Source organism: Gallinula chloropus, assembly GCF_964237585.1.
Source record: "Gallinula chloropus genome assembly, chromosome: 2".
NCBI lineage: Eukaryota > Metazoa > Chordata > Aves > Gruiformes > Rallidae > Gallinula > Gallinula chloropus.
In genome coordinates this window covers 118,387,518-118,400,117 of record NC_140086.1, presented here as the reverse complement: position 1 = coordinate 118,400,117, position 12,600 = coordinate 118,387,518, and positions in this window count along the sequence as shown.

The window sequence follows — 12,600 nt, the reverse complement described above, 5'->3', positions numbered from 1 at the left end:
GGCCGGTTCCCTCCCGGCACCGCGACCGGCGGCAGCGGCAACAACACCACCCCGAACCCACCTCGGCACCGGTTCCGCGCCCGCCCGGCCGCTTCCCCCGCCTTCCTGACCCCGCCAGGGCCGCCGGCTCCGCCCCCATCCCAACCACCTTCTCCCCTGGCCACGCCCACCTGCCCTGACAAGCGGCTGCCCCGCACCCGAGACCGGCCGCACCCCGCCCGGGGCCGCGGGGGCGGAGTGCGCATGCGCCTAGAAGCGCTGGGGTTTCCCCCCCCCCCCCAAAAAAAAGAAGGGGTGTGGGAGATGGTTTCACGCCCCGGCGGGCGCGGGGGGTGCAGTGCGCATGCTCGGGCGCGCGTGTGTGAGGGCGGGGTTCTCGGGTTCGGCGAGAGCGCGCCCCCCCCCCCCCGACGGGGCGGGGCCGGCGGGGCGGGGTGGCGCCTGCCCGCCCGCGGCGGCTGAGGGGGAGTCGCGCGCGGGGCTGTGGGTTTCTCAGCCCGCCTTTCCCGCCTTAGTGAGACTCTGGAGATGGGGGACCCGCGGGTGTCTCTGCTGTAGAGCAGAGAGGTGTTGAGTTGTGAGTGTCTCCCCCTTCCCTTTTAACGGAGGTCCTTGAAATACTTAAGAGCTTCTTTGAAGCCCTAAGCTGTAGAGGTGGGTGTTTCAGTCCTTCGTAGTTAATGCTTTGCTCTTGAGGCTGTTTTTTTCTCACCTTCAATAGAGTATCTTTGGTGTGTATCTGTACGTCACACAAGTGTAAAGTAAAAAACAGGGAGTATTGTACTTGCCCTCTTTTAAAAAAAACCCCACCAAGCTACCACACTTGTGATGTGCTTCAGGCTGGCAGTTCTGTAACCTGTATCACCTAAAATCAAGACTTAAAATGAAGAGCTGGTTTAGAGGGGAGATAACTTCTTTATTTCATGCTAGGTGGAAATTCACAAATCAAGTACATCTTGGAGGAATTTCCAACATACTTTAGTACGTACAGGAATTCACCAAGTTTCTGTGTATATTTGCATATTTGTCAACTTGACCAAATACTTCTTTTGTGACCACTTATTATAATCTTGCTAGTCTGCAAGTGTGGGGTCTTTGGTGGTTGGGGAGAGAAACCCTTCCTCATGTTACCCTTTCAAGATACTGAGGCATTTAAGGACAGTAAAGCCCTTATTCTAGCTTGCCAGGTTCTTGCAGAAGATAGGGAGGTTTCTTTGAACAATTGCAAGTCTTCCTTATCAGAGAGTGAAGGACACATCTTGGTGTACAAAAGGATCTTGAGCTAATTAAATGCTAAGTTGTTAATCCTGATTATGGTGCTTAAGGGTTAGCTGTCTTCTGTAATAATTGTTAGCATGTTCTTTAGACTAAGGAGGCACACTAAGTGTTTTTTGAAAATCATTGATACTATTACACATACAAATTACCGGATATTCAGAATTTATTTATTTCTCCCTTAGGAAGGGAAAAGTCCCTGTTGGAAGGTGGCTGCCAGTACTTTGTGTGCATACAGCACCAGCTTTTCCCCTCCAGCTAGCTTGTGTTGCAGGATGAATTCCTGAGGTTGAGGGGCTTAGAGAGCTGTGGGCTGGGAGTATCCCTTCTAGAAGCAGTGTCTTCAGGTCTCTTTTCTGGAAGGTTTATTATGTCTGTGAATTAATGATTTGTACCTTAACATGAAACCTGGTTCAGCTATACATTCATGCTTTCAGACTTTTTATTTAATGAGGGGTAGGGTCATTAAAGGGCAGGATCTTCCCACAGGAAGCCACATGGCAAAGACAAGGAGCAACAGGACAAGTTGTCCTGGGAGAGGTTTCATCTTGACATAAAAATGATCTTTTTTTTTTTTTTAATAGTAGAAATGACCTACTACTAGAGCAGCCTCTCTATGGACGTGGTAGAGTCCTCATTGCTGGAGGTTTTTAAGATGGTATCGGACGGGGTGCTAGGTAGTCTAATCTATGCTCTTTTTCCCAAGGAAGGTTGGACTACGTGATCTTTTGAAGTACTTTCTAACCTGGGAAATTCTGTGATTCTTGTAGGCTTTTATTTCTGCCTGAAAATGCATCTTGTTTTGGGGCATTGTTTTCATAAGATGTAAAAATAGTACCTGTCAATTTATTCTGAAACTGTCCTTTATGAGTATGTGACTTTTCAACCTGTTTTCTGATGATAGATTTAGTACCAGGTGCAGCTAAATGCAGGAAAACTAGGTACTGAAATACTAAAATCTGTTATCTTTCCACTCTGATCTTCTTATGTACAGAGTTAGTGTTCCCATTCTATCTTCTTCTCTTGTCCCTTTTGTGCTTCTCAGGCTGCATTGGTATAAAATGCACTAACAGTCTGTGTAAAAGCTGACTTGTTTTTTTGTGATCTGCTATTCAGGGGGCAGCTCTTGCGATCTGAATAGCTTTGCTTTTGGTTGTGCTCCTGATAAGACTGGTTGGTGTTTGTTTTCTGGGTTTTTTTTTCTTTCAAAGTATGTTTTATGCTACGTATCTGAGCACAGGAAAGATCCAGATTAATTACACTAAATAAAGTGAATAAAGACGTATTGGTTCAGTATTTACTTAATGATAGCCCAAAAGGAAGGAGTGAATGGAAGCAAGTCTCTGCTTGGGGTAGTAGGTGAACCTTTTCTTGGCCACCTCCCCATCCAGCTGCCTCTGTACAACAGTCTCTGGCTGTGGAAGGCAAGTTAAAGGAGGACATTGGATGACAGTGGAGCTACACCAGAGGTATCACCAAGGCCAGAAGTGTTCCAGGCTGGGTTGGCTGCTGGTTTTGGGCTTCCTGGTCTAGCGGAAGGTGTCCCTGCCCATGGGAGGGGGTTGGAACTACATGATCTTTGAGGTCCCTTCCAACTAAACCAGTTTGATTAGATAAAAATGAACAAGGAACTGCAGTCAAGGTCTGCTTCAGTTTGGTGTTCAGACATAGTGGCATAACTTGTGTAGCCTCAAATGAATTCGTGTATCGTGGCTTCAGACTAAACCATTTACAGATGAAATGCAACTCTGAAGTATCCAGAGTGACATGCGTGAGGAAAAGGAGACTCAACTGGGCAGAACAGATGTTATTCCTCATTTAAATCTGCATGTCAAAAACACTTGCTGTGTAACATAAGCTAAGTTGTCTTCCAGCTAATTAATTTTTCATTAATTAATGGTCACTTGTGGTTGGACTTCTTCAGATAGTAAATGGCCTGTGTGTTTTTGTTTCTTATTAATTTGCTGTGAAATTCAAGCTTTTAAATGTACAGGAAGTAGTGTAAGTTAGGTCTTGCCTGTGGCTAAGACTTCATGCATACCAATTTTTGCCTTTTGCTTGAAGTAGTAGTTTTGTTTTGGAGCCAGATATTAAAATTGTTTCTCCTTGTTTGTAGATAAAGGAGCATCATTTCTGTCCATCAGTGTTGACATATCCCAGATATTTAGTTTTTTAAATCTATGGTTGACTCCTATATTCCAATATATTTGCAGATAATAACTTCCACTTAATAAGGCTGTTAAATATATGATGTTATTTTTTATGCAGAAGACAGCAATAGGGAGCAGGCAAACATTATTAGGGCTGATGATGGTCAGAAGCTTCTTTGCTTCAGTCACTCAAAGGTTGGCTGAAATATATGCAGTTGTGGTTAAGAACTCAGTCCTAAATAAGAGCACCCCCTGGAGAAGCAGATTCTGGAAAATGCCCGTGATACTGAGTGCTGTTCTCCATTTTCCATTGAAAGTGATGGATTCCACCTACCTGACAAGGGCTTGCCACACAGGTACTGGAAAACCTGATTTTCCTTTGAGCTTGTATGCTTTTAAATTTGCTGATGCTTCTCCACCCCGTATTTCTTCATTATAGTTTTTCACCCCACTCACTTCCCCAGTTTGTTCCATTTCCTTATTACTGTTCTAACATCCCTACAGGTCCAGGGCATCCTTTCCTGATGACACAAATTCCTTTGCCTGTTGACACAAATCCAGATTTCTTATCACATCCTCCTCTGCCTCAGTTTTTCCTACCTTTGGTGGTGTTTGCCCTGAGTATCCCTTGCTTCCCATCATTTACTTTCTTTATGTGCCTTCCTTCCCGACCTCATCTACAGCTTGATTTCTTCTCTCTCCAACCTGCATGCCTTTTGCTGCCAGTATGCTCTGAGAAGATCATAGCTGTATATGATGTCTTCATCTTACTCCATCCAGCACTTGCCTTTTAGCAGAGGCAATATCAGATGAAGAAATTTAGTTCTCTGTTTCTCTATCATACTGTATTGCTGCTAAATAGACAGAATCTGCTCATTCTTGTTTGTCCTTCCACTTTGAGAGGCTTTCATCCTTTTTTTTGCTTTTATCTCCAATGCAGCCATAGTTTTTAATGCTCCCAGGCATTATAAAACCAAACCCACAGAAGTTTGAAGCAGTTTGGTCTTCCACATGTGTTGCTATTAGATGTCTGTGTTTGAATTCCTCCATGGTTACTTTCACTCTGTTTATTGTGGCACTACTGAGTCAGAACATGGGCTGCTCTAATCCTGTATTTCTCTGCCTAGGGTTGCCCATAAATTTGTGTGTTTCTTTGCTGTCTCTTTCTTCAGTTATTTCTTTTTTCATACATTTAATCTCTGCTTGAACAGAATCCTCTCTATACTGTTGGTTTATCCTCGAGGCTCTTTTCAATCTACTCTGTGTTTTCTTTGAGATGAGATGACCAGAATGGTGTGCATCTATCATTGATTTTGTGTCCTGGTGTACTGTTTTAATCTGTATCTTTAATAATGACTTCTAACACTCTATTCATCTTGTTAACCACAGCTAAGCATTGACTGAAGTTCTGAGAACCCTTCAAAGTGACTCATCTTTCCTGGGAAATGATGAATTGTTCAGCATTTGCCATTATGTACTTAATGTGCTGATTTCTCCCCCGTGATTTAGCAGCATTTAATTTCACAGGCTGTTCTGAGATCCTCACACAACTTTCTGTAGTAGGCTTTTGCAAACCAGAGTGTTTGTGTCACTGGCATACCTCTTCACCTTATGATTTCTTGCTATTTCCAGGTAAATTCTGAGTTTGCATGGTAGTTGACCGCTTTGCAAAGTTGGATATGCTGTGTACAGGTTCTGTAGAGGCCTCCCCCATTAGCATTTTAAGAATTAGCATCTCACATATTTTACTGATTAACTATTCTTCCATCATCTTGTTAAAGAAAGGCACTGTGTGGGAACCTTTAAGTGCCCCTGTATTAAACTGCCTTCCAAATTCTTGCTGTTTTGTGAGCGACATAAGAGACTGTCCTTTCCCTAGTGCTCTCCTTTCACAAGCTGCTTCCAAAACCAGCTATACAAGATGCTGTTCATATGCTGCCCATATGGTTAGGCAGACAGTGTTAGCTCATTGCTTCTCTGTGGACTGGACTGTTTTATATCTAGTTGGATTGTGGATAATTCCATTTATTGTTACAGTTCCGAGTACAGCAAGACTATGATAGAAGTTGTTGCTACTGTAAAATAAACAATAAAAACAATCACTGTGTTGGGCTCCCCCTTCATGTCAGTTTTATTGAGTCATGTTAAGTATGTTGAACAATATTTGTTCTGCATTCAAAGACTGTAGGTTTGTGTTAGCTGGTTTGATTCAGTACAGTAAACAGCAGGTAATATTTGTTTAGGCACGTGATGGTTAGTGTTTTAAAGACCTGGGCAAAACTTAGACTTAAAGGCATGCACCAAGGTGGTAACAACTTTAGGAAGGTAAAATAGATCTCTGAACAAGGACTGCTGTTTGTTCAGAGTATTTTTCATGAAACAGATAATAGTTTCCAACAAATTGTTGAACCTGTATACTCAATTGTTAAATGGATTCTGCTGCAATTTAGAGAAATTGCACCTATATTTTTATCAGCTATGTAGGACCAAATTCTTTTAGCTGTGTTTGTGGGCCTGTTTTGTTTGAGCTTTCCCAGATCAAATTACTTTTAACAGATGATTGGAGTTTGTATATTCTCTAAGGTGTAAAATATTTTCTTAGACTATCTGATATTGACCTGGTTTTGTGCTGACTACCACCAGTTTATTGTTACATGGAATACATGAGTATTGTAATTGCTATATAGAGTACCTAAGCTGAGCCCTTACCTACTGATTATATTAAACTCTTTTCACTACAAATTAAGTTTTCCTTGGTTGAAGGCTTCTGAATCTGAACCTGGATCCCTGATTTCTGCTGGTGGTACTTCTAGGAAATTAAGAAGGCAGGCAAAGTGCAGCTGAAAATAAAAGCTTTAAGTGTGCATGTGGTATTTAAATTATTAGCATGCTAGAAAGAGCTTCTATCCATAGGCCCTTGAATATATGAAGCTACTTAAAAAAAAGGAGTAAATTATATTAGACCACTAGATGTCCACCTACTGTTAGATTGAAGCTAGAAATTTTTTCATGGTTAAAAGAACAGACATTGAACAAATACTTTTTAGTTTGCCCCTGTTTTAGTTACAAGTGTGGCTGAAATTTCTTTGGTTTATTTTGGTTTTGAGGTTTTCTTGACACAGACACAGAGATTTTGGGGGGGGGTTGGTTTGGTTTTTTTTTTAGGCAAATATTAGATATCCAGACTGGCCAGAAGTTTTGCCAACCCGACCCCCTCCTCCCCCCCCCCGCCTAAAACCATTTTACTGTATTTCTGTATTATTAAATAGCATTGTTTCACCAGAGATTATTGCAGTCCTCCAACATATCTTAGATTAGTTTCTTACAAAAAGTACTATGGTTATCTAAAAGCAAAGAGTTCTTCCTTGAATGGTTAAAAAACTACATCTCAATTTTGTGGCTTCTGTTTGGAAGCAAGTGGCCACAGTGCTAGGGACTGTTGTACTAATTATGGGAGAAAAGTGAAAATCCATATTGATAGCAATAATATTTTTCACCTTTTTAGTTAGTATGCACATTTCTTTTGGGAAATTTGATTTCACTACTAAGCTTTTCCCAGTCAATGCAGAAGAAAGAATCTGCAGATGCAATTTCCAAAAGAAATGCTCCGTGCTGTCACTGTGTGTGTGTGTGTGTGTGTGTGTGTGTGTGTGTGTGTGTGTGTGTGTGTGTGTGAATTCTGCCATGGGCTCTGTGGTCAGTTTACTCTTTGTAATTTGGTTCAGTTTCTTGCCATGAGCCATCTCCTCTGATTTTTCCTTTATCAAAACCACTGTCTATTTTTCAATGCTAATTTTCCCTGTTCAGTAAATTAATTACAACTGTATATACAACAGTGTCATAATAAAAGGTAGGTTTTCACTTAACAGCAATTCTTCCCTTCTGGTGTGCTGCATTATACTTGGAGGAAGTGCTCTGGGACAAACTAATACCTGAGCACCAATAGTTTCTTGCTATTAATGTCCCATGTTACTTCTCAAAACTTCCAAAGGTAATCAAAATAATGAATATAGCACTAATTTTCTCAATTTAAAGGAGAGGAAGGTTTTAAGACAGCTGCTCAAATGCCTCTTGCGTCTTTTGAAAAACTTTTCTGTAAAGAAAACAGTTTTCTTTGCAGAATAGCAAATTTTTACCAGAAGCAAAACTCCTTAAGAGTTTATATTGGCTGATTTTTTTTTCTTTTTCAAGAAAAATAGTAAATAATTCAGACTCTATGTATTGGGTGGGAGGGGGCTTTTTTAAGGTGATCTTTTGTTGCTATTTATTCTCTTATTTCTGATGAAGTGGTTTTAATTAGCATGGATAATATTATTTGCAAGAGACTTAAATTTAATCAAGTCAGTGAAACAGCATGTTATACTGTAAGATTTGTTCTCCAAGGAATTATAAATTTAAAGCTTTATACACATTCCTCATTGTGTTGGGTTGGCTTCAGCTAGCAGCCAAGCTTGCACACTTCCACCCCCACAGCAGGACAGGGCTGGGGGAGTAATAAAGGAAACAGGAAGATTGTGAGTGAGAAAACTTATGGGTCAAAATAAAGACAAGGATATCATTGACCAGTTACTGTTGTTGGCAAAACAGATTTCAGTTGGGAAATCTGAATTAATTTATTGCCCATTAACATAAATGTTTAATTACTGCATTGGACATTGGAAAATAAATATTTAAACCTTTAGAGAAAGCATGTTTCTTCCCCCTTTTCCAGGCTTAACTGCACCCTAGATGCCTCTTCTCTCCCTTTCTTATTGATACAAGTACAATCAGTGAGGCAATGGGTGACAAAGGAGTTCTCTGGGGAGTGTACCTGCTCCAGCATGGGCAGAAGTTCCTCTGGGGTTGTACATAGAATCATGAAATTGTTTTGGTTGGGAGGGACTCTTTAGATCATGAAGTCCAACCATAATCCAAGCACCACTAAACCGACATCCCTCAGCACCACCTCTAACCATCTTTTAAATACCTCCAGGGATGGAGACTCTCCCACTTCCCTGGGCAGCCTGTTCCAATGCCTAATACAATACCTACATACTCCAGCACAGGCTGCTTCCTACTCTGACCTTGTTTGAACACTCTCTCTGGTTTGATAGCATATTTAACGCTTCTAATAGATCAACTGAAATAACAAAATGGGCTGAATTTCACCTTTCATCTGAGCATGGATGTACTCAACAATGTGGAAACTTTGAAGAAATTTCACAGCATTTGAATTTAATTATAAAGGTCAGCTAAGTGGACTGTGGGAGACTGATTTTTCTTGGGAAATCCTTGGGATCACAATAATGGTTTGCGTGGATCATAAGTAATCTGGTTTGACAGACTGGTTAGTTTATCCTCCTGATGATACTAATGAAAAAGTTGATCCATAAATATTGCTTTGTAAATATACTGATTCTTTTGCTTGACATACTTAGTCTAATTAAGAAAAAAAATTTTGCTTCAGTTGAAAAGTTGCTTCTTCAATACAGTAAATTCTCTCAGGATTTTATCAGATACCCATATTTTTTATTACTGTCTTCCAGGGTGAGCAAGACATTGGATGGTTGATGATATTTTCCCTTCCTGAAGGAACTTCATTACTGTACTGACATTGGACTTAGTTTGGAAGATCCCTTTTTGGTAAAAACATTTTCATGTCCTCATGGAATAAAATCTAGGTGGAAAGAACCACTAATGTATGTGAAGGAATGAGGAAATGTGTATGAGGGAATGAAGGAAAACTGCTCAGAATAACTGTAAGGGGAAGATGCCTAGGAAATGCTCTGAGACCTTTTTGACCCATCTTGGTAGTTGTCGCGCTACTGAGAAAGTTTGGCTTTGTGAATCGATGCAGAGAACTAATTTGATAATGTTTGGAGTAAATTCCAAGCCTACATCTTCAGCTTTCATAGTGCATAAATACACTTGTGCTCAGTCAGGCCCATTTTTACTACAGGTTATTTCCATTTTTAAGTATCAGGAAGTGATTTGTTTGAATTAGTGCCTGGCCTTTTGCGAAAACCATGGCTGTAAGCAGATAAATAGGCAGCAGGCAGATCTTATAATGTGCTAAAATAATGCCATTTGCACTCCATGGGAATGCAGCAGAAATAATAATGGCACTAAAGTCCTGGAGGCACAAATGTGTATGTGATGGTGGACTTAATTCAGTTGTTGCATATTATAAACTTTCAATTTATCCTCAAAAATTTCACTAAGATTAAGTTCTTCATCAGCATATTTGTTTGTACAGCTGGAACAAAAGGAATTTTATGTACACTGCATCATAATCCCTTAACCATAACTCTCCAGCTATTAATAAAACAGGCATGCAAAAAACAAAACCCAAACCCTAGTCAGTTTTTCAAATGAAAAGCCAGCTACTGGTTTTACTTTCTGTAAGTAACCAGAGTCTCCCTTTAGTCCTGTGGGACCATTGCAGAGTATTTACCTGTGTGATAAAACCCACTACATACTAGATTCCACTCAATGTTATTTTATCACCTTTGTTGTTACAGGGTGTCTACTCTGAACTACTGAATTAAATGGGTAGGCATAATCTGAAGGAATTAAGGACAGAAAAACATTACCTGGAAATGTCACTTCCAATCTGGCTGTCATATCCTCTAACTCTTCCATAATGGTGGTGCCTTTGCGTGTGACTGCCTCATTTTTATTGCATTGAGTGTTTTAAAGGTTAAAGCCAATAGGATATTCATTTGGCTTTCAGTGAAGTAATGTCTGCCTCAGAAGCCTCAGTGAAGAGAAGGAAGATGTGAAACTGTCCCTTAGAATCAAGACAATTCCTGTCCTTTGTTTATGTTTTTAAGTACTGCTGGCAAGGAGGTTGGCACTGAACATGGTCTGGAGACCAGAACTGGGACTTCCAGCAGTTTTGGTAGCTGAACACTTCTTTGTCTGCTTTACTGCCTAGAAACAGACAAAGGAGCAGTGTAGAGCTGGAACTGGAGCAGTCTGGAAGTTATAACTGTTCAAGAGAAAATCCCCAGTGTTCATTGCAGGAAATTGTCTTTCTGCTCTGTTTTACAAGTGACCTGGGCACGTGTCTCCTTTTTTTTTTAAAGCTGACCTTATTGTTAGAGCTTAACTCTGGGCTCTCTGCAATGATCTACTTTAAACTGAGTTCTAAGAGGAATCCCCGTATTCTGTGTGATGATGAATTTGTCAGATCCTTGGCTTAGCAAAAATTCTTCAAATTGCATTTCCCCCCACCCTGGAAGCCTGTGTGAGAGAAGTGCTGCTAGAAGACCTCTTGTCCCTGGGCAGGTATGAGTTCCATTTGGTAAAAATTAGTGTTGTTCTTCAACAGGTCTAATCTCTTGCTCTTCAGAGGCAATAAATAAAATGCTACAAGAGGGATGATTTGATCCATAGGGTTGTATGGCTTGCATAATTTTTAATTATAATTTTAGCATTTGAATATAAAAGGATGCTATAAAAGGATGAACAGCAACAGTCAATATGACCCAACATCTCTCTGAGCTGCTATCCCGACTGTGACAAACAAATGCAGCTCTATAAAGAAGAGTGTAAGAACACAGAGGAAATATAGTCATACTCGAGAATCAGGGACTCTTAGAGCTAAAAGGTGACTTCTTTGTTTGATGACCTCTGATGTACTTTACTTTCAATTTGTCAACTCTCCATTTGTGTTATTGAAAGTCTTAGCATTCACAGCATCCTTCTGCAAAGCATCCCACAACTTCAGCACCCAATACATGAGCCTCTGTTTTGCATGCTGTGCATCTGCCAGCATCTGGCTTCAGTTGGTATCCTGTCTTTTTGTTAGACATTGCCTCCAAGCAGCTTGTGGCTTTATAAGCATCTGTTGTATCTTTACTCAGTTGCCTTTTTTTGTCTCATGAGACTGAATAGTCGTTTTACACTTGGAAATCATAGAAAGTGTTAGGTTGGAAGGGCCCTTTACAGGTCATCTAGTCAGCCCCCCTGCAGTAAGCAGAAACCTCTTCACTTCATCAGGTTGCTTAGAGCCCCATCAAGCCTGACCTTGAATATTTTGAGGATTGGGGTCTCCAATACCTTTCTGGGCAACCTGTTACAGTGATCCACTGCCCTTATATTGAAGAATCTTTTCCTAATATCCAGCCTAAATCTCCCCTTTTCTAGTTTAATGCCATTACCCCTTGTCCTACTGCTACATGGTTTCCATACCTTTAATTTTGCCCTTTTACCCTACTGTCTGCTTGAATGAATCTGCTGAGCTATTGCTGGTCTCTGAAATCACTTTTACTTTACTCAACTGAGGATTTGATTACATGGGAGGAAAAAAAAAAAGTGGGGAACAGAACACAGGAGCTTGAGAGATCTGAGTTGTCCAATCAAGTTGTCCTGTAAGTGGTGGCTGTGCAAAAATTGCTGCTTTTTTTCTCTCTCATATCACATTTTGTGATAAACTTAGACTCTCTAATATTCAAAACCAAACAGTATGTCACAAGAACAGAAGGAAAACTCAAGAAAATCAATGGTTAGGTGAGGGCGATACAAGTTATGCAACACTAAAGGGAAACACTAAAAAAGAAGGGTGTGCAGTTGTGAAGGTTTTATTAACCTGATGTCATCCTCTGGACCAATGAAATGGGAAGTAGTTCAGCTTATATAACAGAGCTCAGTAAACCCTCCATTCTTAAGAACATTGCAAAGGTCATTTTGCCAGATGTTCTAATTTCCTTTGTTTTGCATGAAAACCAGTGATTGCCAGAGGAGGAAAACCTATCTCTGTAAAAGGTGGGGGTGTCTTTGAGGATTTTCTTTGTTTTCTCTGTTTGAAATCCCTATTATTGTCACTAAATACCAAAAAATGCCTCAGTGAAGTTTAAGTAATTAATTACCTATGTCAGAAGCCAAGGGTTTAGAGATCCTGCAGAATGTATTGCCTTAAATTTTAGAATTTTTTTCACAGTTAAAGCTGTAGAGGTTATATATATTTTTTTTTACCTTTCCTCTTTTGAAATACTCCGACTTTTCAATATCTGTAGTAGGATCAAATGGAAATACTGCTTGTTAGCTCAATGTATGTTCTTCTATACGGTGCACATTCATTCAGAGCAAGACCCTAAAGACATGATGAAGATTTAATATGTGAGAGTGAAAATGTAATCATGCAGGTGAGAGTTATTGAGTTTTCACCATTAGCCTGAGTTTGATCCTTGCA